The sequence below is a fragment of the Notamacropus eugenii genome, chromosome 1 (genome assembly GCF_028372415.1).
Source record: "Notamacropus eugenii isolate mMacEug1 chromosome 1, mMacEug1.pri_v2, whole genome shotgun sequence".
Classification (NCBI taxonomy): Eukaryota; Metazoa; Chordata; class Mammalia; order Diprotodontia; family Macropodidae; genus Notamacropus; species Notamacropus eugenii.
Genome location: NC_092872.1, coordinates 51,634,105 through 51,660,741, shown reverse-complemented (window position 1 = coordinate 51,660,741; position 26,637 = coordinate 51,634,105). Strand labels below are relative to the sequence as shown.

The following is a 26,637-nucleotide window of genomic DNA, read 5'->3' as shown; positions in this document are numbered from 1 at the left end:
TAACACATGCTGACTGTGTGATCCTGGCCAAGTCACTTAACTTCTCAATGCTCTAAGCAACTCTCTAAGCTGTAGAAATGATGCTGACCTGCATTGGTAAGGGGAGTTTCCTTTACTGAGAGGTCTTTACGTGGGTGGAATCACAGTTCTAAGTTCTATCATCTTAAGGTTTACAAAGTCCTTTCATTCTACACAAGACCTTTCCTGGTTCTCTCAGCTGCTAGTACCTTTGCATCCAAACTTTCATTATTTCTGCTTTGTGTGTGTTTCATATACATGTACGTGGATGTTCTGTCTCCTCCAATACAATGTAAGCTTCTTGAGGGCAGGAGGCAAGTGCCTGGCATGTAACAGGCATTTATGAAATGATTGTTGATGAACTGATTAAAAACTCAGTGAGGTTGTCAGTACAAGCATTGTTGTTCTTCTACTTATGAAGAAACTGAGGCTAAGAAAGGGACAAATGATTTGTCTGTGGCCTCACAGTTGTTAAAGTGAAATACTATCGCTAAACTATATACTGGAAAACAATTGATGTGCATTGGCCAACTCATCCAAGGGTGCACATTTGCCTGTGTATTGTACAGGCATACCCTGACCCATTGTGAGGTGGGAGTTATAGTAGGGTATGTGGAAACCCCAAAGTCCAAAGATACCTGAGAGAGAATAGGGGTGAGGAGGATGTTAGGAAGAATGCTGATTTTTCCTTAGAGTGCCAGCAAAAATATTTTTAGAAAAAAAATTGTTCATGATGTTGTCTATCCTTTGTTCTCAAAGAGGACCATGACATCAGAGGAGAGGTGTTACATCATGTCACTGTAATACAAGGCAGAGTATCCATGGCAACAAGAGAGGTAAAGACAACGTGCTTTGTTGGTTCAGATGAAGGTGAGATCACTTCTGATTAAGAAGCAGGGAAAACTGCCTGAAGGTAGTGACACATCACTGTTGGCAATTTAAATACTGCCATCATCTTCTGGGAATGTATCAGAAATTAGACAAGATGGGGAGAGAGGGCAAGGGCTTAGTCATTGGATTCATTTTAAAATATGATCACCTTTTCACCTCTTTGGCTTGATTTAGCATCATAGGGCAAGGTAGGGTGACTATGAAGATTGCTGAACAAATCTCTCAGAATGTTAAGAGATGTCAAAAGTGAACTAATATAATTTGAACCTGAAGAGCAGTTACTTCAACAATATTCCTGATGAGTGTATGATGATCAAATGTTTGTCTGATGACTAAGTCATCATGACTGAAACCTAGTTTCCTTTCTTCATCTCAAAACATTGTTCCATACCTTCTGGGCTGATACCAACCTTGCACTGGAAGGTTGCAGGTTGGGTTCCTGTGACTACCTTATGTTCAAAGTATTCTGTTTCTGTACTTCAAAAGTATAGCTCATGAGCCCCTACTGGTATGCATACCTTTAGTAGTCATTTAACAAATATAATTATCTCAAAGCAGAGGCATTTACTGAGATGGCATCTTTAAGACCAACAGTAAGAAAACCTTCCCTCCATAAATCTGGAATTTTCTCTCCCAGAACTACACAGTGTCATTGGGAAAAGTGGGCACACATGTAGAGTAAGGAAACTCACCTTTACGGGATGCATGTCACAAAGGCAAGTGACATCTTTGGCACTGCTGTGTTTTATGTTCCTTCTTATCTTGCAGTGTTCTTGTGCTGATCCCCTGAGCTCAGTTTTTCTTCTAGAAAAAGGGAAAAGTGGATTCCCTTAGCCTGTTCCTCTCTTTAGTTAAATTCCAGTGGCAAGAGGTGACTCTTTTCAACTCACAGGGCTTATACTCCTCAGACCCATCTCTTGCTTTGACCTTTGACTTCTTGGGCACCTTCCATACAATGTCTTCTTCTGGATAAGTAACTCTGCTATGAGACATTAAAGTCAATGGTAGTGGGGAAGGGAGATGGAAAATGTCCTCACCCTAAGAGTTGAGGAATAATTCTGTCTCAGGGACTAGGTTCTTCTTCCATATTTTATTCTCTTCTCTTATACCTAAGGTCATATTCCTTAGAGAATTATTGACATCTGCATTGACTTACTTTGAGGGAATGTGTTTTAATTTTTAAAGGGCTATTAGGGATGAGGCTATCTTTGGTCAGCCAATGACTAGCTTCTTCTGATTTCATCTATTTTAATCAGAGAACTTCTTTACATCTCCCAAAATGGTAATAGGGCATAAATACTTCTTTACAATTTTGATATTTCATTTTCTCTATTACTGTTCCCTTAAATTTTTTGATTTTTTTTTCATTTGGGCAGGGAATAGTGCTTAGATTACCAGTGTCCTGATAAGCTCTCCCTCTCTCACATTAGCAACAAATATATAAAATTAAAAAAAATTAAGAAGAGGGGAATGGAAAGAAATTCTCAAAGCTAAAATCAGGATCACACAATTCAAGGTGAAAGGGATCTTGGAGCACATCCATTCCAACCTCTTTATTTTGTAGGTGAGAAAACTGAGACCCAAAGGGGACAAAGAACTTATCTAGGTTATGGAGAAAGGAAATGGCAGGGATGAGATTCAGGTCTAGGTCCTTTGATTCCAAATACAGCAGTATTTACTGTGTGCCATACTCCTTCTCTTTTATGCTATAGATAAAAGAAAAGAGAGACTGAAAAAATGAACAGGCAAGAAAAATGATCTCTAAACCAATGGATACATATCATGGTGAAAAAGAAAAGTGAGGAGAAATCTTCAGAAGGAAAGGGTAATGTAAATGACAATGGAAACTTCCAGAAACAAAAATTAGATCAACCACAAGAAACTTCAGAGTGGTAAAGGAGCTCAACAAATGAAATGGAGTAATATTTGTTATCTATACAGATCAATGGAGCATCAATGAAAGAAAAATGGAACAAAAGATTTATGTGAAATGACAGCTTGGAACAGTTATTGGAGAGTCTTAATAAATCAGTAGATTCTCTGAAGATTAGAATGGTTTAGATGGAAGACAAAAAATGCAAAGGGGTTAGAACAAATAAAGATAAAAATAATTAAACCAAACAACTCAATCGCTTGATCAACTGATAAACATCTATTATGTGCCAGGCTAAGCAATGGAAAAGGATTCGAGATTCCCACAAATGAAGGGAAATGAAGAAAGAGAATGGAAAAATAACTGAAACAATTAAAAAAAAAACCCAGCCAAAATGTGTGAATATCACATGCCAGAAACTTTTCTGGAAGTGCTGAAAACATAGTTTGGCAAAGCATTATACCAATAAAACTGAAGGGCCCCATCAGAGAGGAACCTCACATTCCAATATAGTCTTCAAATTCCAGAGCTATAGTAACAGAGAAGCTCTTCTGAGGAGCTTGGAGGAAGCAAATCCTATATCAAATAGCACCAATTTGAGTCATGCAACATTTCTCATCAAGAATGAAAAAGAAAAAGGGAGTCTCAAATGGGAAATAAACCATTCTTAGCTTGCAGGCTGTACAAAAGCAGGGGACTGGGTGGATTTGGCCCATGGGTAAGTAGTTTGCTGACCACTGGTCTATAATGTGACATCTGTACTCCTTTCTTTCCCCTGTGCAGCGTGCCTGGCACATAGTAGGCATTTAATAAATGTTGATTGATTGCCATCATACACAAATTCTTTCTAGCAAAAGTCAATAGATTCTTTCACGAGAAAAGATTTTTTTTTAAAACTCAAAGATTTATATAGCCTCTTCCAATTTTGTTATAAAAGGGAAAGAAAAATCTAACTCTGATCAGTGCATCTGACTTGCAAACAGACCATGAAGTTAACCCATAAGATGGTAAAACAATCAATCCCAATAATCATTCACAAACATTCACTAAGCAACATTGTATGTATATCACTGATCTCTTGGATCACATAGCTATTTGGGTTCACTGTGATATTGATTGTGACTGATATTCAATTTGATATTCAGATTGTGACCTCATCTTGTTTAATCTCTGTCAGCAGACTGAGCAGAATCTATAAATCAAAGAGCAAAATACTTAGATTAGTAGAGGGTAAAATCAGGCAATGGAACCATTTCTTGGTCTTCATACATAAATGGTTAGAATCTCTTACAGAATCATACATTATTGGGGAGAGGGAAGCTCATGGTCTGGGGTTAAGTGACCATTTGGTCATTTACCAATACTTAGCAAAGTGCCTGGCCCATAGTGAGTTTAAGAAATGTTGATTGACTTACTGATTGATCCACCTTGTATTGGAACTGGAAAATTACTTCTTCTTGATCCTGTGTGACCCTACCTTTCATATCTCCTTGGTTTAGTAGATGAACCCTGTTGCATTTTAGCTTATCTGCTCCTTCTAAGGCTAGGAAATTCAATGCTCTCTTGTTCAAGTCTGCTCTGTTACCATAGTTATCTCCTCCTGAATGTCATTCCTCTTATGGAAAATTCTACTGTTTTCCCCACTTTTCTATTGTTTCTCTGGTCACATAATGGAAATGCAGTGAAGATCTGACTCAATCTTGCTTTCAGCCTTTTCATTTGTTACTTTCATCATTGTTGCTGCCTTGGAGAAGTATTATTTTATGTTTAGGGTGAGACATCCTGGACCACATGCCTTGGATGAGTCAATAGACCTTCATCTGTATCTTTAAATATCCCTAAAACCTCCCTCCAGTGATGGAAAAAAAGGATGCAAGTACTGACAATACTTCCATTCTCCTCTCTCTTCCTCTTCCTCCATAGAAGTTCCTATCCCTAGTTAGGTTTAATGAATTCCATTAATCTCTTCCTACTTTCAGGATACAGACAATATATTTCCTACCTTCTTCTACCTTTCTCTAAATATTTCTAAGTCTCGGGATGAGCACACTCACCGCTTTTACATGGCACTTTCAATTTCTGTCATGCCTCCTGGTCCTTGTCCAGTTTCCATAGCCTTAAAATAAAATTAGAACTAAAGGAGGCTAGTGACATAAGCTGTCAGTATCCATCAATATTATGGCAAAGCTCTTGTCGCCATTAATCAAGGAATGAATTAGTGATGGCTGAGAATGTTTGTATATATCATATAGAAAAGAAAGGCTATTTTCTCCTTGAAGTTCCAAGTTGCAAAGACAGTCACTGAGGAAGTATTCACTAGGATTTGAAGAGAATTTCCATAGAAGGAAAACAAAGAAGTAGATTTTGGTGAAGGAAGGGAAGAGGCTATGCCTGAATTTCAGTGACACTGATGAATTACAAACTATCAGAGGTTGGGCCACTAAGCCACATTTCTGTCTGGAGCTAGTTGCAAGATGGAAAAGTTTAGAGAAGGTATTATGAGTAAAAGTAGAATCATGTGATATCTATGTTGTGGGAAAGTGTGTGTGTGTATGTGCATGTGTGTACACACATGCAGAGGGTCTTGAACTGATATAAGCAAAACAATTTTGTGCAACTAAAGCAAATAATGTAATTAGATATGATGGAGGAAAAGCCAAATCCAACCATTTTATTATCTTAAAGGTTTAAGATGCCTATAAAAAAAGAGTTGCAAAATGCAATAGGAAACACAACCTAATTATACATTGCCTTCAGGAAACACAAAAATGATAGGAACACAAACAGATATTAAGTGAGATCTGAAAAAATTTTTTTATGATTTCAAAAAAGCAAGAGCCACAACTTTGATCTGAAATAAGGCAGAAATCCAAATTGGGATGAACAAGGAAATCATGTTATGCTTGACAGCACATAAGCAATACAAGAGTCTTAACTGTATATGGACCAACTTGTGCGGTTTGTCCTTTGTTCTCAGAGAGGACCATGACATCAGGAAGATGATGCCATGACTTGGAAGTGAACTGGATTCAAGTGAGGGAGAGCTGTGCAAAGTCACCAGCCTCACTCTCTCTTCTAGAGCCAGATATAAACCAAGACAACTAGAGATGGCTCAGGATGCAGTGTGAGACCTTGGCCTTTTAAAATTAATATCGGAGTTCTCAGGTTGACTGAGGCAAGGCTCATTCAGTGATTAGACTCATTTAGGAAGTGAGTCAAGGGATGACCCCTTTAATCCAAAAAGAAAGAAAGAGAGAAAGGAAGGAAGGAAGGAAGGAAGAGAGAGAGAGAAAGAAAGAAAGGAAGAAAGAAAGAAAGGAAGAAAGAAAGAAAGGAAGAAAGAAAGAAAGGAAGAAAGAAAGAAAGAAAGGAAGGAAGGAAGGAAGGAAGGAAGGAAGAGAGAGAGAGAAAGAAAGAAAGAAAGGAAGAAAGAAAGAAAGGAAGAAAGAAAGAAAGAAAGAGAAAGAAAGGAAGGAAGGAAGGAAGGAAGGAAGGAAGAAAGAGAGAGAAAGAAAGAGAAAGAAAGGAAGAAAGAAAGAAAGAAAGAGAAAGAAAGGAAGGAAGGAAGAAAAAGGAAGAATTCAAACTGGAAGGGAAGACCCTCAGGGTTTCTGACAGAGAGAGAAACGATCACTGTTTATCATGTACCAACTAAGAACTTAAGGAAAACATTAACTAAAATGCAAAAAAGACCTTCATATTAAGGCATTAATAGTAAGAGACTTTAGTGTTCTTTATATCTTAATTTAACAAATTTAACAGAAAGGAAACGAGAGAGATATTAGAGACTTCAACATCATATTGGAACACATTATGGGAATCTTAGTAAATGTACTTATTTTATAGGAATATAACAGACTTTAACAACTGATCTTGTTCTATGGCATAAAGAACTATTAAATTAATGAAGAAGGGATCATAAAGTTATCATTTATAGAATATGAGAATAAAAAATGATGATCAATAAAGAAAACATGAGCAAAAGTTATAGATTTTAATAGATGAGGACCTTAAAAACAATATACAAAACAATGACCATATCAAAGGCCAAGGAATAAAAAGAAAATGTAAAAATATTAAAGAGAAAAGTAATAGTGATGCCACATATCAAAATTTATAGGACTCAGCTAAAGCAGGACTTGGGAGCAAATTTATATAGCTGAACATTTGTATTAACAAAAAAGAAAGAACTAATGAACTAACTACATATCCAGTCAAAAAATTAGAAAACTCATGAGTTAATAATTCCCAAGTAAGCCCCCAAAACGAAAATTTGAAAACTAAAAGTCTCATAAACGCTTTAAAGAAGTTGTACTAAAAACATAACAAAGAGCTTGTATTCTAAAACACCAATAATATTGACAAACTGTTAGCTAATTTGGGAAAAGAATAAGGAAGAGAAGAAAGTCAAATTACCAAATTTAAAAATGAGAAAGGGAAAATAATAATAAATGAAAAGGAGATTTTAAAATTAACAGAAACTCTTATAATCAGTTATATGCCTATAAAACAAATTTAAATGAGATGGATGAAAATCTACAAAACCAGGAAATTATAATCTAATAAATCTAATCTCAAGAAGATAAATCAATCAAGAAATAAATGATCTGCCTCAGAGAAAAACCAGAAACTCCAGGACCAACCAGATTAACAAGTGAATTTAAGTCAAAAAGGAACCCCTATATTATAGATATCATTTTTGGAAATGCCAAAGAAAGAATTCTGTCAGACTTCTTTTATGAAAAAACTACAGCCTAATATTGAAACCAGGAATGGATAAAATAGAGAAAGAGAACTGTAGACCAATACAACTAATGAATATCGATGCTTAATAATAAATAAATTATAATGATGAATCATTGAAATCATCTCAAGAAGATTATAGTGAAGCAAGACATTCCACTACTCATCGCTTCATTTGACCTAGTACTAGAAATTTTAGCTGTAGAAATGAGACGATAAGAATAAATTAAAGAAATAAATATTAACAAAGAGGAGGCAAAAAAAGGTCATTACTTGTCTAACACCCTCTATACTGGAAAATCTGAGAATATCAACATAAACATCTATCAAGCTAATGCACTACTTCAGAAAAGTAGAAGGATATAAAATACATCTACAAAAGTCATTACTGTTTTTATGTATTGTTAGCAAAGAGAAGAATAATACAAAGGAAAGAAAGGTCATTTGAAATAACAAAATCCATTAAGTATCTGGTAATTAAAACACCAGATATATGATACATAATTAAAACTATGAAATAATTTTTACAGAAATAAAAGATGGTATAAATAATTAGAGAGATAGTTAATGTTCATTGCTAGGCCATTCTAATATAGTAAATATGATAATACTGCCCAAATTAATCCCCATATTTAACATTAAATCAATCACGATACCAATGGATTATTTTACGGAATTAGCTAAACTGTTAGCCATATTTTTATGGAAGAATAAAAAGTCAATTGCCAGCATCCAAGGAAACACTGAAAAGAAGTAGGAAATGAAGGGGAGTGATATTACTCTATTTCAAATTATAAAGCAGTAATTCTTAAAACTTTCTGATCCCCAGATTAAGAAAACAGAAAAGTAGATTCATAGAATAGGTTAGATAGGCAAGATTTAAAAGCAAACGCATATTGCAGTACAGAGTTTAATAAACTCCAAAACATAAATTACTGGTAAAGGAATTCATTCCAACAAAAACTTCCAGTAAAGGTAGATTGCAGTTTGCATGGAGAAATAGGATTAGACCAGGATTTTATACCATAGACTATAATAAATTCCAGATATAAATAGCCATCTAACTGTAACTAGTCATACCATGACCTAATTATAGGAAGATAAGTTTCATTTTTTTTTTAATGCAGCTATGGATGGGTGAAAATTCTTAACTGGTTACAAGATGTTGTTTATTCACTCATGTCTGACTCTTTGTGACCCCATTTTGGGATTTTCTTGGTGAAGATACTGGAGTGGTTTGCTATTTCTTTCTCCAGCTCATTTTTGCAGATGAGAAGCTGAGGCAAACAGATTAAATGACTTACCCAGGATCACACAGCTAGTAAGTATCTGAGGCCAGATTTGAATTCATGAAGATGAGTCTTCCTGGTTCTAAGCCCAATGCTCAATTTTTATGAATTCAAGTCTGGCTTCAGACACTTACTAGATATGTGACCCTGGGCAAGTCACTTAACTGTGTTTGCCTCTGTTTCTTAATCTGTAAAATGAGCTGGAGAAGGAAAGAGAAAACCACTCTAGTATCTTTGCCAAGAAAATCCCCAAATGGGGTGACAGTCAGACCCAAATGAAAAACAACAAAATCCTCTTTATTCCTTTTGCAACTCTCCAAAAGCTGTAATTTCGCAGAAAAAAATTGCTGACCTGCATTAGTAGAGGGAATTTCCTTGCCTGGGAATCTATGCCAAATCTTATCTCCCCTTAAACCTTCCATGGCATCATCTTCCCTCACCTTAATCAGCTAACGACCTGGTCTAATATTTTACCAAAAAAATTAAGTCGGTTTGCTAAGAGCTCTCTCTTCTACTCTTCTGCTCATTTCACATCCATCCGATGTCCTCCTCCACTCCATCCTTTATCCTTGTCTCACTTAAAGGGATGGTCCTTCTCTGTGCCATGGAAAGCCTCGACATGCAGTCCCAATCCCATTTGCTGCCCTTCTTTAACAGATTACTACTTCAGGCATCCTTACTCAGTCTTCAATCTCTAATCTTCAATCTCTCCCCTTCTACTGGATGCTTCCTACAAGCACATCCATGTCTCCTTTATTCTTAAAAACAAACAAACTCCTCCCCCACAACCCTCACTTGAACTGACAGTTTCTTAGTTATAATACTCTGCTACTTCTCCCCTTTGTCGCTCTGTCTTTGCATTAGTCCTTCGTTGCCAAAAAAGACCGTGCCATCAGAGAAATGATGATGTGACTTGCACTTGACTTTGTTTTGAGTGAGGGAGGGCTGTGCAGGTCACCAGCCTCACTTTTTCTCCAGAGCCATCTGAATCCAGTGACCAGATATTCATCAGGATGACTGGAGATGACCCAGGATGCACTGAGAGATCTTGGCCCCTTTAGGTCTAAACTCCTTGAGGAAGTCCTCTAGACTAGGTGCTCCTACCTCCTTTCTTATCACTGGATTCTAAACTCTCTCTGCTATGTACTGGCTTTCAACCTCATCATTTGACTGAAATTGCTCTTTCCAAAGTTAGCAGTGGTCTTGCATGTGAAATCTAGTGGCTTTTTCTTAATCCTCATCCTACACGATTTCTTTGCAGCCTTTGTCAGTCAATCGTCTTCTGCTGGATACTTTCTCCTCTCTAGGTTTTTGTGACACTGTTCTCCCCTGGTTCCCTAACTACATGACTATTCTTTCTCAGGGTCCTTTGCTGGATCTTTATCCAGGTCATACTTGCTAACCATGAATGCCCCTTATGATATGTCTATGCCATATCCTTGGTGATCTTATTAGCTTCCATGGGTTCAACAATCATTTCCATGTAGATAATTCACAGATGTAAATATCCAGCCCTAATCCATCTTTGGATGTCCCTTTCTCAATGTATGGCACCAACAATCAGAATTTCTTTTATGTTATAAATAAAAATTTTAAAATCTCATGGGACTGAAATGATGGACAGAATCTAATAATATTAAAATTCAGAGGAATGAAAGTCACTTGGGTTTAAAAAAAGTCTACAAAAGCATCGGATGAGTGATATATGGTAAAGTCTGTCTGTCTGTCTGTGTTCAACCTTCGTTTTTGAAGAAGATCATGACATCAGAGAAATGACGACACAACTTGCGCTTGACTTTGTTTTGAGTGAGGGAGGGTTGTGCAAGGTTGCCAATCTCACTTTCTCCTCTTGAGCCATCTGGGTGCAGTGACCAGATATTCATCAGGATGACTGGAGATGGCCCAGGATACAATGGGAGACTTTGGCCTTTTTAGACTGGCCTTTTCAGGCAGAGGGAGGTAACACCCATTAAATGAATAGGTCTCTTTAAGAAGTACAAAAGAAAAAATAACTAAATTAACAGAAACTGTTACTAGTGATAATCATTCTCCACCAGCCATTAAATGGAGCTTGGGCAGGGACCTATTGTTGTCCAGACTGTGGGCTTCAGTGTGCACTGGGAAAGAGAAGGAAGGAAGGAAGTACATCTAGCCAGTAAATCCCAAAGCCCCAAAGGAAAGGGAGAGGGAGACAGAAGGGAGAGCATCTAATAATATGAAAGTTATGAGAAATCAAGGTCACGGGTTAAAAAAATGTCTGCAGAAGCATCTGATGGTTGATATGTGGGGAAGTACATGGGTCTTAGTGGATGCTATCTTCAAGATAAACTGACAATGACACATGACAACCACAGAAACTAATGTGATCATGGACTGATTTAAGAGAAACATAGGGTCCAGAGAATGGGAGGCCATAAACAGCTCATCTATACTCTGTTATATTCAGGACAAATCAGAAGGGCAACATGGTGTAATAGGAGGTCAATGGATTGTTATTTACAGTCAACGTTCATTCTAATATAGTAAATATGATAATACTACCTGAATTAATCCCCATAGTTGATACTAAACCAATCACAATGCCAATTTATTTTATAAAATTAGCCACAATAACAACAGTTTAACTTAGGGGAGATCTGGGTTCAAATTCTGACTCTGACATTTACTAGCTGTATGCCCTTGAACAATGTACATACTCTTTGAACTGAAATTCTGTATTGTAGAGGTATAGGATAGACACTGTGGATGTCATTGGTGTAGGGGACTCCCAGTTGGGGAAATTCCTTCTACCAAGGCAGATTGTCACCTCCTCTTCAAATGATTATTTTAGAGAGTTACTTGGAACACTGAGAGGTTAAGTGACTTGTCTAGTGTCAAATAGTCAATAGAGGTCAGAGGTGAGACTGGAACCCAGATCTCACTGGCTTTGAAGGTCAGTTTTCCATCCAGTATACCACACTTGTTTACTTCATTGTAAAACTAGGAAAATAGCACTTGTGTCTCCCTTGCAGAGCTGTTGGGAGACTAGGACTTTATTACCTTTAAAGCACTATGGGAACATGAGTTTTATTGTTAATATTGTATTAAGTTCTAGGTTTTAGGAGAGACACAATTAGCTAGAGTCACACCAGACGAGGGCCACCCAGATGGTTAGGAAACCATGTAATAAGAAGATCTGATGATGGTACTAGGGATATTTAGTCAGAAGAGAAGACTTGATTGGTGGGAGATGTCATTATTTGCTTTGGATATTTCAGGGATTGTTACTTTGGAGAGAAATTGACTTTACTTGGTCTCAGAAGTGGTACCCTTGGGGATTGGGGGGCTGATTTTGTTTCCAAATAAGGAAAAGTTTTTTAATAGAGTTGTCCAATTCTAGCATGGACTGCTTCATGAGTTAATGAGTTCCCCATCACTTGAAAGTGTCAATAAAAGGCTGGTGATATGATGGAAAGAAATCCTGCTTAGGTATGGGCTGGAATAGGTAACCTCTGGGGTCTTTTCTAACTCTGATAGTAGAAATGCAATGCCTGACACAAACTTGGCCCTTTACCTACTGGGTGATTGATTGAGAGTCTAGGCTTGAGTCTCTTCTGAACACATAGCAGTTTTCTTTGATGGTTTATTTCCTTCCCTCTCACCTCCAGCATCCTAGGTACCAACTCTTGTCAATTTCCTTTCTGATGTCTCTCCACATCTCTCTCCTCTTCTCTGTTTTTGTCACCACCCTTGTGCCCATACTCCAAACTGCTGTTAGCAGTCCTTCTGCTTCTAGTGTCTTGATTTTTTTGATCAATCCTGTACAGACAACAAAGGTCATCTTTTTAACGCTCAGTGCTCCCCTCCCCCCAGAACCTGAGGGCTTATTGAATTGAGTTCAAACGCTTTAGCCTGGATTTCAAGGTCATCCCAACCTGGTACCATGTTCTCTTTCTAGACTTATCTCTCACCCAGCTAAAAGAGACTGTTCACTATCTCCAGCTCTCATTTGACACTTTGCCTGCCCTGTGCCTTTTTCTTACTTATCACCCTACCTGGAATGGACTACCCTTTATAAACCTCACATATTGAAATCCCATCTAACCTCTGTGGCCCAAATAAAATACCACTTTCTTTAGGGTGACTACTCTGATTGTCCTGATCAGATAGGATGTTTCTTTCCTCTGACCCATGGCATACTTTGTATTCCTTTTAGTTTTTTCCTATAATATTCTTCTCTTTAATGAATCGGCTCCCCCTCTGTTCCTGTAGCTATCATATTGGTGGGAGCCCCTCCCCCACTCCAGATGTAGGTTGTGTCCTCCACCCTCTCTCACCCTGGTAGGAGCCCCATATGTGCAGTGTGTTATCTATTCAGGTTTTGGCAGAGTTGGAGAGAATTCTGGGAAACAAAAAATGAGCAAAGCCCACCCTGGGGGGGAAAAAGGCTATGTGAGGACCAAAAAGCAGTGACTGGGGGATGGTCTGAATAAAGATCTTGTTTCATTTGAAACAGTTTCCTGGCCTTGGCAGCCGTTACTAATAAGGATGTTAACAGGACTTTACACCTTGTATCTGTGGGCCTCAAAACCCCTTTGACATAAATGAGTGTCAGCTTGACAAAGCAGGGATAGTGTCTCTGGTCTGTTCTGTAGGAGGCCTAGAAACAGTGGATGTACTACTGAGCTTGTAGTGAGGAAGGATGTCTGCAGTACAAACTTAGTTGTTAATCAGTCCCTCAGTTAGCTACTGTGGGAGATTGTTGCTGTGTTTGTCCTTTGATCTCGATGAGGACCTTGACATCAGGGAGATGATGACATGACTTGGAGCTGGCTTTGATTTAAGTGAGGTAGAACTGTGCAAGGTCACCAGCCTTACTTTCTTCTCCAGGGCCATCTGAGTCCAGAGGCCAGATATTCACCAAGATGACTGGAGATGGCCCAGGATGCAATGGGAGACCCTGACTCTTTTAGGCTAAGGTCTTATCACATTCTCACTTTAAGTGAGATAAAGCTCATTTCCTGTCCTTGATAGGCTTATGGTCAAGTGGCGGAGACAAAGCTAGCATACAGGAAATAGAGACTATAGACTCCTAGCATCTCAGAGGCCGCTTTGGGCTCAGCATAGAGGATAATTTTAATTCATTTCTTCCTTCCTTCCTTCCTTCTTTCCTTCCCTCCTTCCTTCCTTCCTTCCTTCCTTCCTTCCTTCCTTCCTTCCTTCCTTCCTTCCTTCCTTCCTTCCTTCCTTCCTTCCTTCCTTCCTTCCTTCCTTCCTTCCTTCCTTCCTTCCATCCATAGGAATGGAGTACAATAGAAAGCTCTAGACTAGGAATCAGGAAAAACCTGAGGGTAGATTCTGACTCTGACCCTCACAAGGTTGAGTGACTATGGGCAGATCACTTAGGGCCTATGAAACTCAGTTTTCCCATCTGTAAAATGGGGATAATGGAACCTATATTTTCTGCCTATTAGGACTGTCTTGAAGAAGGTGCTTTGGAAGCTTAGGGCACTATGTAAATGTTGAATACTCCATTCAACAAACGTCCATTAGGCACTTAGTCTCTGCAAGGTATTCTGCCTTTCTTTAATGAATGGAGCATTAGGAAGGAAGGGAATGAGCATTTATTAAGTGCCTACTATGTACCAGGCTCTCTGTTAAGCACTTTACATTTAATCTTCATGATAACCCTGGGAGGCAAGTGCTTTTTATTATCCTCATTTTACAGTTGAGGAAACTGAGGCAGACAGAGATCGAGTGACTTGCCCAGAAGCATATCACCAGTAAGTATCTGAGGTTGTATTTGAGGCTGAGTCTTCCTGACCATGGTGCAGTGGATAGAGCACCAGTCCTGTAGTTAGGAAGACCTGTGTTCCAATCTAACCTGTTTGTGTGACTCTGGACAAGTCACTTAACTCTGTTTACCTCAGTTTCCTCATCTATCAAATGAACAAGAGAAGGAAATAACAAACCACTCCAGTATCTCTGACAAGAAAACCCCAAATGGAGTAACTGAGGGTTGGACATGACTAAAATGACTGAACAGTAACAACACCTTTTATTTCAGAGCTTAGCTGTTCATAGATGCTGGCCCTGGAGTGAGGAAGTCTCATCTTCCTGAGTTCAAATCTGGTCTCAGACACTTCTAGCCTGTGACCTTGAGCATGTCACTTAACCTTGTTTACCTCAGTTTCCTTATTTGTAAAATGAGCTGGAGAATGAAATGACAAACCACTCCAAGATCTTTGTCAAGAAGACCCCCCAAATGGGGTCACAAAGAGTCGGACATGATTAAAACAACTGAATAACAACGAAACAACTTCCTGATGCCAAGCCCATCACTTCACCTCCCACACTGCCTAAACTACCGTCAAGTAGTGAGTTCCCCATCACTGACAACATTCCCAAATGACCTGGATGACATCCTTTCAGGGATCCCACAGAGAAGAGTCATGCAGCTGGGAAAGGATCAAACTAGGTGACCTTTCAGGTTCCTTCCAGTGTTGATCATCCATGCGTCTGTAATCCCTCCTCTCTTCCAGACAGAGCAGTACTTGGCACCATTCAGAGGTGCTGGCAGATGAATCCCATTCTCTCATTATCTTAATGAGCGGAGAAACCAACTGAAGCTATGAGGAAGGGCGAGGGGGTGTGAATGTCAGCAAAGATAGTTTCTGATCACAGCAGGTTTTTAATCACATCACCCTGATAAACCATTTGTCACATACTTTCTAACTCTCAAGAACCTGCTGGTGCTTCTCAAAATGTCAGTCTTGGTGATAGAAGAGAAATCCCAATCTATGCTATTTCAGATAGACTCCTTGCTCCAGCTGTGGTGGTCACTTTTTACTGTAGCCAGCTAGAAATCCAGGATGGAATTAGTGAGGCTAAATTTCTAGGATGTATCTATTAGTGATCTGGTGGATAGAGAGCTGCCTCTGACTTAGGAAGACGAGTTCAAGCCCAGGCTCTCCTACATGCTGGTCATGTGGCCTGGCCAATCTGCAGGAGTAGAAGAATTTTCCTTGCCAATAGTTATCTACCCCAAAGGAATCATAGATTTTGTGCAAAAAAAATTAAATACATGAATATTAAACTCCTGCAAAAGTCATCCTCCAAAGCCTTGTGATGTGTAGGTGACACTAGGTTCATGGAATCATAGAGCTGGAGAGGATTTTATAGCTTAAGTTCAGCCCCCTCATGTTGCAAATGAGAAAATGAATGCCCAGTAAGGTAAGGGAAGGACTGGGGGCTTCTCAATTTGTGTTTGAGCCTGAAGGTCAAACACAAGTCTTCCTGATTCCGAGTCCAACCTTCTACCTCTGTACCATATGCCGCTCTTGTTCAAAGCCATGCCAGGGAACACAAACACAGCTAGGAAGTCACCTAGATTTGGACTGGGTCAAGAGCTAGACTAGCTAAATTGGGAGATTATCATAGATATAAGGGAACTGATGAATTGCTCTCTCACCTCTCCTCCCCTCCCCTTTCCTCTCCTCTCCCCTTCCTTTCCCTCCCCTCTGCTCCCCTCCCCTCCTCTTTTCTCTTTCTCTTTCCTCCCTCTCACTTTGTCTGTCTGTCTCTTTCTCTGTCTCTCTCTTTGTCTGTTTGTCTATCTTACCACAACAGCAAAAAACCATCCACTAATGAGGACTTACAGAGGAGTCATGATCTATGTCTGCCTAGGGAGCACCCACATTACAGTGTATGACTTCACAATTCAATCCATGCTGGCAGTCGCTTAAGACCCAGTTTTTGTGGTATCTCCTTCTTAAGGCCTCCCCACTGGCATTTGAGTGAAGCTTGTCAAATACAACAGGATTGAATTCCCTCAGCTGAAAGAGGCCTTGTCTTCCTTTGAACCTCATTGGCACTTTAAAAATTTCTCTTATGACCCTTATCATATCCTTCCTTGTGCCTGAGTTATTCCAGGATGAGAGGTATTGTGGTGTAGGGGAATGAGCACAGACTGGGCCTGAAGTCACAAGGGTTGAGTTCCATCAGGTCCTGGCTCTACTGTGAACTATGTGATCTTAGTCAAGTCACTTGCCTTTTCATCTATAAAATGGGAAAAATAATACTTGTACTACTTACTTCACAGGATGAATGTTGTTCAGTTGTTTCAGCTGTGTCTGACTCTTCGTGATCCCACATAGGGTTTTCTTGGCAAAGATACTGGAGCAGTTTGCCATTTCCTTCTCCAGCTCATTTTACAGATGAGGAAACTGAGGCAAGCAGGATGAAGTGACTTGTCCGGAATCATACAGTTAGTAAATGTGTGAGGTGAGATCTGAACTCAGGAATATGAGTCTTCCTGACTCTACGTCTGGTGGTCTATCCACTGAGCCACCTAACTGCCCCCCGGCATGAATATACTTCTTATATCATAAAGCACTATAGAGATGCGATGCTATTGCTGTTGTCCCTCATCCTGGCGAGTGTAAGCTAGTTGGGGTATAGGCTGTTCTATTTTTGCCTTTGTGCCCCCAGTACATAATATGGCACCTGGCTCATAGTCAGTCCTTAGCCAATGCTCAAACCAGGTTGAGTTAGGGGAGTGAGCCCAGAGACCCCACTATATGAATATCATTATTAAATTATGCAGTTTTCTCTAAGGGGGTCCAATGGTGTTAGCCCTGAGAAAAGCATGATATGGTGCAAAGTATGGGTGATATAAGAATGCCAAGATCCAGATCCAACCTCCCATTCACAGTAACTGTCACCTCTGTGTCACAGTAGCTCATCTATAAAATGGTTATGGCACTTGTACCAATGATCTTACATTGTTGTTGGGAAATAACACTATATATATGAGAAGAAACAGACGCAGAGAAGGATTACAAATTTAGTCCAGAAAAGGTCCTTAAAGGTCATTTAGTCCAATCCTCTCATTTTATAGATGAGGAACAGAGGCCCAGTATAATGTGACCAAGGATACACAGGTGGTAAGCAGAGGAGCCACAATTGGAACACAGGTCCTCTGAATCCATTCAGATCCAACATTCTTTCTGCCACACCATCCCATTTGTCCCAAAGGATTTGTCTGTTGTTAGACAGAATATCAATAGAAGACTTGGAATTAGTTCATATAATCTGGGCCTTCAGGGTATCTTCTCCTTTTACTGCTGATGAAAATGAGTCCTAGGGAGGTCAAATGCTTCTTCCAAAGCTGCCCAGCTCCTAAGTGGAAGAGTCAGGGTATGCCTTGAACATGTCTCCTGACTCTGGTACCTGGATTCTTTCTGCTCTATATAATTAGAGTTGTTTGACTGATAGACCACCTTCATAGGGCTTTTGATTCACATGAAGCAGCCTTCTAGGGCTTGGGGATAAGGTTTCTCTTTCTCTTTCTCCACTCAGAGACTTGCCTCAACCTTGCCTGCCTTGGCTAGAACAAATGCTTCCGAATCTTACTGTGTTAAGTTGGGTAATGGGTCTGTTTTCCATACCTGCGTTCTTTCCCCCTTATACCATATGCTCCATCATCTCATTTCAGCTGTAGGACCTGAGGTGAGGGGACTAGAGAGTGTTGGGAAGAGAGGGTTTTCTGGGAAAAGGCCTGGTTCCCCAGAGATAGCTGCTTAACTTTAGCAGCAGACATTTCTCCAGGGTTTTGGGCTCACAGGATTCTAGGCAATAATAGCCTTTGTGTACCTTGGTAGAAGGCGTAAAGGCCACAGATAAGAGGGTGTGTGTGTGTGTGTGTGTGTGTGTGTGTGTGTGTGTGTGCGTTTAGTGAGACACTCAGTTTGGGAGATATTGGAGAAGTTAGGAAGGGGATAAAATAAGAGATTATTAAAGAAGATAAAGTCAGAGCCAAACACTATGAATCAGTTTACACTGAGCAACAATTGCTTCCTTGGGGAGGCAGCTAGATGGGTCAGTGGATAGAGTGCTGGGCCTGAAGTCAGGAAGACCTGAGTTCAAAATCTGCCCTCAGAATCAGATGAGATACTATGTATGAAGTGCTTAAAGCAAATGCCAACTAGTTTCTATTGTGGGGGAAACTGAGGCCCAGAGGGGGCCAGTGACTGCCCAAGGAAGCTTAATGAAATTCATTTAATTTAATTCCTTTTATTCATTCAGTTGAACTTGAATCTATGATTGATACCAAAAAGACCAGGGAAAGAGCCATGGATTAGCAGCAAGGGTGTCCTAATAAAGGTTTAACAACAGGCTTTCTGAAAAAAAAAATACATATGACCCTCCTTTAAATTTAGTCTGATTAATATTTAATGCAGATTAAACTTAAAAGGGCTTCATGTGTACATTTTTACTGTATTAATCAGGTTAATCTAATCTATATTGAGGGGCAGAGTTAAGATGGCAGAGTAGAAAGATGCACCTACTCTAGCTCTTCCCCCACAGCCCATAAAATACCTGTAAAGAATAACTCTCAACAAATTCTAGAGCAGCAGAACCCACAGAATGATGAAGTGGAGGAGATTTCCAGCCCAGGGTAACCAGGAAGGCTAGAGGGAAAGGTATGTTGCACCAGATGCAGAGCAGAGCAGCGTCCAGCTTGGGTCACATGGTTCCCAGAGGAGCAGGGCTGGAGCAGGCCCTCAGGGTGGATTCCCCAGCAACAGCAGTGGAGTTTCACAGATCCCTCAATGCACAGGTGACAAAGACACTTCAAAGGTCAGTGAGAAGGTTTTTTCACCTCTGTGACAAGGGAGCAGGGTTCCCCCCAGCTCCAGTCCCAGGTGAAGGTGCTGGTGGCAGCAGCAGCAGCAGCAGTCGGCTGTGGGTTGCAGTGTCCATGGCAGGTAGCAGCCAGCCTCCCTTGTTGAAGCGCTCAGTTTAAAGCCCCTGGGGGAATTGAGTAGCTGATCTATCTGAACCTCAAGCCTGAGTGATGGCCCTGCCCTCCCCCTAAAGCCCTTGGGGGAGTTGAGTAACTGATCTGAAACTCAGCCGCAAGGAAGGCCAGGGAGTAAATTCCTCTCCCTTGATTGTGCCACCTTGGAGGAACTGAGAACTTACAGGTTCCCAGAGTATACCCTACTCTTGACAAAGGACCCAAAAGTCAATTAACTGGTTGGAAAAATGCCCCCAAAAGGGAAAAAAGTAAGACTGTAGAAGGTTACTTTCTTCATGAACAGGTATTCTCTCCCATCTTTTTGGATGAGGAAGAATAATGTTTACCATCAGGGGAAGACATAAAAGTCAAGACTTCTGCATCCAAAACTTTCAAAATACATATTCAATGATTCCAGGCCATGGAATAGCTCAAAAAGGATTTTGAAAATCAAGTAAAAGAGGTGGAGGAAAAATTGGGAAGAGAAATGAGAGCAATGCAAGAAAAATCTGAAAAGCAAGTGAACAGCTTGCTAAAGGAGACTAAAAGAAATGCTAAAGAAAATAACACCTTTTAAAATAGGCTAACTCAATTGGCAAAAGAGGTCCAAAAAGCCAATGAGGAGAAGAATGCTTTAAAAAGTAGAATTAGCCAATTAGAAAAGGAGGTTCAAAAGCTCACTGAAGAAAATAGTTCTTTAAAAATTAGAATGGAACAGACGGAGGCTAACAACTTTATGAGAAACCAAGAAATTACAAAACAAAACCAAAAGAATGAAAAAATGCAAGATAATGTGAAATAACTCATTGGAAAAACAACTGACCTGGAAAATAGATTCAGGAGAGACAATTTAAAAATTGTGGTACTACCTGAAAGCCATGATCAAAAAAACAACCTAGACATCATCTTTCATGAAATTATCAAGGAAAATTGCCCTGATATTCTAGAACCAGAGGGCAAAATAAATATTGAAAGAATCCACTGATCACCTCCTGAAAGAGATCCAAAAAGAGAAACTTCTAGGAATATCATAGCCAAATTCCAGAGTTCCCAGGTCAAGGAGAAAATATTGCAAGCAGTTAGAAAGAAGCAATTTGAGTATTGTGGAAACACAATCAGGATAACACAAGATCTAGCATCTTCTACGTTAAGGGATCAAAGGGCATGGAATATGATATTCCAGAAGTCAAAGGAACTGGGATTGAAGCCAAGAATCACCTCAGCAAAACTGAATATAATATTTCAGGGGAAAAAAATGGTCATTCAATGAAATAGAGGACTTTCAAGCATTCTTGATGAAAAGACCAGAGCTGAAAAGAAAATTTGACTTTCAAACACAAGAATCAAGAGAAGCATGAAAAGGTAAACAGGAAAGAGAAATCACAAGGGACTTACTAAAGTTGAACAGTTTGCTTTCCTACATAGAAAGATAATATTTGTAACTCTTGAAACTTTTCTCAGTATCTGGGTAGTTGGAGGGATTACACACACACACACACACACACACACACACACACACACAAAGGGACAGGGAGAGAGAGAGCACAGGGTGAGTTGAATAGGAACAGATTATATCTAAAAAGTAAAATTAAGGGGTGAGAGAGGAATATATTGGGAGGAGAAAGAGAGAATTGGAATGGGGCAAATATGCTCTTATAGAAGAGGCAAGAAAAAGCTTTTTCAATGGAGGGGAAAAGGGGGGAGGTGAGAGGGAAAAAGTGAAGCTTATTCTCATAACATTTGGCTCAAAGAAGAAATAACATGCGTACTCAATTTGGTATGAAAATCTATCTTACACTACAGGAAAGTAAGGGAGAAGGGGATAATTAGGGTGAGGGGAATGATAGAAGGGAGGGCAAATGGGAGGAGGGAGCAATTAGAAGTAAACACTCAGGGAGGGACAAGGTCAAAAGAGAGAATAGAAGAAATGGAGAGCAGTATAGGATGGAGGGAAATATATTTAGTCTTACACAACATGACTATTATGAAAGACATTTGCAAAACTACACATGTATAGCCTATATTGAATTGCTTGCCTTCTCAGTGGGGATGGGTAGGGAAGGAAGAAGGAAGAGAAGTTGGAACTCAAAGTTTTAGGAACAAATGTTGAGAATTGTTTTTGCATACAACTGGGAAATAAGAAATACGGGTAATGGGGTATAGAAATTTATCTTGCCCTGAAGGATAAGAGAGAAGATGGAGTTAAAGGAAGGGAGGGGTGTTAGAAGGGAGGGCAGATTGGTGGAAGGGGCAACCAGAATGCAAGACCTTTTGGGGTGGAGGGAAGGGAGAGATGGGGAGAAAATGTGGAACTCAAAATTTTGTGGAAATGAATGTTGAAAACTTAAAATAAATAAATATATTGAAAATTTTAATCTACATTAAACATAATTTGTGGGTAGCTAGGTGGCAAAACAGATCACTAGGCTTAGAGTCAGGAAGATTCAACTTCCTGAGTTCAAATCTGGACTCAGACACTTATTAACTATGTGCACCTCTGTTTGCCTCAATTCCCTCATCTGAAAAATAAGATGGAGAAGAAAATGGCAAACTGCTGTGGTATCTTTGCCAAGAAAACTTCAAACGGAGTGTCATGAAGAATTAGACACTACTGAAAATGACTGAACAACAAAATATGACCTATATTATTAACAATTTTCCCCCTCACTTTCTTAAAACTTGGCAATCAGAAAAATGATAAATCAAGCGCTGATCTGTAACATTTGCTGATTTCTAGGTGTAGATGTTCACACTGGAAATTTAACAATTGGTTTTGTTGGCAGATCCAAGTTGACTCCAGCTCATCTCTGATCAGGAGTTAGAGATACAGGTTTAAATCCTGGCACTGCCATTAATTTACTTCCTTTGTGACTTTGGGCAAGTCACTTAATTTAGGTGGGTCTCAGTTTCCTTATCTGTAAAAGTGAGGGTTTTTTTTAATCTTTGAAGTCCATTTTAGTTCTAAAAATGTTTTATCAGTCTATTGATGACTCTGATCCTAGAGATGGAAGGGATCTTGGTTCCTCTATTCCCCAATCCTGTTTTGTGTTGTGTGTGTGTGTGTGTGTGTGTGTGTGTATGTGTGTGATAAACTGAGTCTCTGAGAGGGACGTGACTTGCCTATGACAGTATAATTTAACATGTTTGTTAAATAAAATTGACTTGATTAGGGCAGATGGGTGTAAAGGAAAGAGGACTGAGTTTGAATTCAGAAGATCTAGGCTCAAGTAGCATCCCTACAATATATTACCTATGTGAATGTGGACAAGTCACTTGACATTTCTGGGCTCATGCCAACTTGTCTATAAATTAAGGGAATTAAACTTGATGACCCCTTCCAGCTATGAGCCTACGAATATCATCAGTAATGACAAACTTCAGCCTACTGTCCATAGTGTAGGAAGATCTAAGAGCTATGGTTCCCTTTCATCTTCTCTCCCCCAGACTTAACTATAGATTTCTACCTTGATTAGGCTTGTTAGCACAGGAAAGCATGTGTGTTAAACCTAGCTATGTCTTGGGATGCATTCTAACAGTTAGGTCATTTGAACACAGTTGCAAAGAGTAATCAGGCTTTCATTAAGTCCATAAAGGTCAATGTTTTACTTAAGTATAAAAATAGCCCTGGGGAAAAAAATCACAGCTAACAAATGTGTGAATTGATTTTTCCTTTCTGCAAGCATTAGCTAAAGATTGCTCCTTAAGGATGGAAAGTGGATTGGGAACAGAGTGGTTAGTGAGTTTTGAGTCAGGGTTGATACAAACAGGACCATTTTCACTCAGGAAAGGAGCACTGGGAACCTGAGTTCTCTCATCGCTGTGGTCTTCCCAGAACCGCCATTTTGGGATAGAGCCCAGACCAGCCATCCTTTCCTTTCTAGACTTTGTCACCATGCCTTCTGCATGAGAAGCCTCTTCCCTCTCCAAAAAAAAAAAAAAAAAAAAAAAAAAAAAAAACAAAACCAAACCAAAAAACCCCAACCCACCATCTGCTTTTCAGCTTCCCTTTTTCTATCTTCCCTCAGTGGAATATAAGGTCTTCAAGGGCAAACACTCTCATTTGGTTTCTTTGCTTCATCTGTGTATTCTCACTGCTTAATGCAGTGTCTGGCATTTAATAAATGCTTATTGCTATAGAGTCTTCTCAGTTGTGTCTGACTCTTCATGGCCCCATTTGGGTTTTCTTGGCAAAGATCCTGGAGTGGTTTGTCATTTCCTTCTTCAGCTCATTTTATAAGTGAGGAAACTGAGACAAACAGGGTTAAGTGACTTATCCAGGTTCACATAGCTGTTAAGTGTCTAAGACTGGATTTGAACTCAGAAAGATGAGTATTCTCAACTCTAAACTCAGTGTTCTATCCTGTGCTGCTGAATTTCTGAGTCAGTTATTTGCCCGATACTGTTTTTTGCCTGACACTTTAGAGAGACTTTGAGTAGGAGGATTTGAGTTCAAATCCTGCCTTTGATACTTTACTTACCTATGTAACCTTGGGCAAGTCATAGCCTTCCTGAATCACAAGTTCCTCACCTATTAAGTAAGGGTATTAGAGTAGATGGCCTCTGAGGTCCTTTCTGGCTATGAGCTTATGACACCTCAAACTTACTCTCTGCGTGTTCTTGGGCAAGTGATGACTCTGGACCTTAGTTTCTTTGATGTGTAAAATGAAGGGGTTTGATTGAATGAGCTCTAAAGTTCTTTCTAGATCTATGAGCCTATGAACCCTCTCTGGCATCAGTTTCCTTCTCTGTGAAATGGGAAGAAGAGGGTGGAGAAGAAGAATGTTGCCATCCTTGTATTTCTTATGTTGCAGGATTATTGTATGGCAAGAACTTTCAAAGCTGTAAAGTGTAATAGAAAATGGAGCTATGGCTGATATTCTTATTTCTGCATGATGGATGGAGTGAACTCTTCAGTTTATCCCATGGGAATATGAAACTGGTCTCAACCACATGAATGACCCTTTTGGAATGTGAGCTTTCTGATATTCCTTGTAGCTAGGAGCCAGGCAGAACAGCTGGAAATAGCATGGACTCACTGAGTGTTAGAGATGTGAGAAACCTTAGAGATCATCCAATCAAAGGCTCTTATTTGATAGTTGAGGAAATTGAGGCCCAGAGAAATATAGGGACTTATATTGGAGGATACACAACCTGTAAGTGGCAAATTCATAATTCCACAAGAACATAGAGTTTATAATCTTTAAAGATCTCAGAACTCTTCTAGTCCAACCCCCTTATTTTATAGATGAAAAAATGGAGGCTCAGCAGGTTATCCAAGGTCACAACCTTGAGTGGCAGAGCCAGAACTCAAGACCCTTCCTCTGCTATGATGGAAAGCTGGAAAATAACTCACAAATAATGTGTTCTATGCCTTTCATTTTACAGATGAGAAAGTTGAGGTCCAGGTACTTGGAGAAACTTGTCCATGGCCAATAAGTTGGTTAATGGGAAAGCCAACATTTATCATAGGATCTAGGCAAGGGATTCCTTGACAGTTGCCCTCACGTACCCTGTGATCCAGTGACATTGACCTCTTTGCTGTTTCTTGCCCAAGATTCTCCATCTCCCTGACTCTAGAATTTTCCTTGGCTGTTTCCCAGCACTGGGAATTTTCTCCCTCTTCATCTCTGGCTTCCTTCAAGTCCAAGCTAAAGTTTTACCTTTCATAGGAAGTTTTTTCTGATTCCCCTTAATTCTAGTGCCTCCGCTCTGCTAATTATTTCCATTTTATCCTGCTTTTAGCTTGTTTGCACATAGTTGTTCACAAGTTGTCTCTGCCCTTAGACTGTGAACTCCTGGAGAACTGGAATGATCTTTGGCTTTTTTTACATATCCCCAGCATTTAGCATGGTTTGAGGTACACAGAAGGTGCCTAATAAGTATTTACTGACTGACTGACCTAAGACCAGTGCACTTTCCACTGCCCCATGCTGTGAGGGGAAGGATGTGTGTGTGTGTGTGTGTGTGTGTGTGTGTGCACGTGTTGGGGGTGGGGTGGGTGGCAAACATCTGAAATGTTTCTAGGAATTTATAGCCAATGAGCTACTGTGAGCCCCATGACAGTGGCAGAGGGAAAGTGACCTAGCAGTGGAGGTGGTGGGCTGGTAGAGTCATCTCTAGCAAAATCAAGGTTTTAGTAGCAAAACCAATTCTTTGGAGGGAGAATATGATACCTGGCAGGCCAAATCTCATACATGAGGATCTAGGGAAAAAAACCATTTGAGAACACCAAGGACTCCATGAGGGGCTGTTTTAAATCTGCTGCTAAATTGTTGAACTCTTGTGCTGGAGCAAAGTGATAAAATAAACATCCACCATTTCCTTCTTTTTCAGAAACCAGGGACGCCTGCAGAGTAGAAAAGCAGGTGAGGTATGGCGAAGCACTCAATCGAAATAAAATCATCAAATGCTCAAAGACCCTGGGAAGACAAAAAGGCTGAAATAAATCAGTAGGTAAAAACCATTCTAGGTAATCAGCCTAGCTTGGGGCTAGGTCTGCAGGCCCTCCTTCCTCCCTGCTATGTAGGACTATGTCTGTTGCCTGAGGAATGGGGTCCTGATCTATTTGGTGTAGGAAGAGAGGAATGTCAATGTGTGTGTGAGAGAGGACAATGGGAAGGAAGTCAGAAGAAACTAATACAGGATTACATCACATTGCAAGCTGTTGGGTTTTGGGAGGATGCATCTGTGCAATCATTCATAGGAAGCTAGTAGCAAAGTAGGGACCAAAATTTTGCTTTTTTTTTTTTTTAAATTACCCCGAGGCATCACACTGTCTCTGGTACAGATTCAGGCTTTTCTTCATGTTCAAACTGGCCTTCTCATTCTTCTTACACATGTTGTCTTCTATCTACTATTTCTATACCTTGTATGAGTTAATTATACCCAGCACTCACTCCTTCCTCACCTCTATCTTTTAGCATCCCTAGTTTTCTTCCAGACTCAGCTCAAATGCCTCATCCTACATGAGACCTTTCCTGTTCTTTACAGCTACTGATGTTACCCCACTCCCACAATCAAAATTACCTTGCATTTTATACATA

General features: G+C 39.8%; 1 long non-coding RNA gene across 2 annotated transcripts; it reads left to right on the top strand.

The window, feature by feature from the left end:
* Positions 1-660: 660 nt before the first annotated feature.
* Positions 661-26,035, top strand: LOC140499424 (uncharacterized). Of its 2 annotated transcripts, none has more exons than XR_011965443.1 (3): positions 661-888; positions 2,622-3,500; positions 25,928-26,035. It is a non-coding gene; the product is annotated as an uncharacterized lncRNA (long non-coding RNA). The 2 variants fall into 2 exon arrangements; XR_011965444.1 differs by having other exon boundaries at positions 881-931.
* Positions 26,036-26,637: the final 602 nt, after the last annotated feature.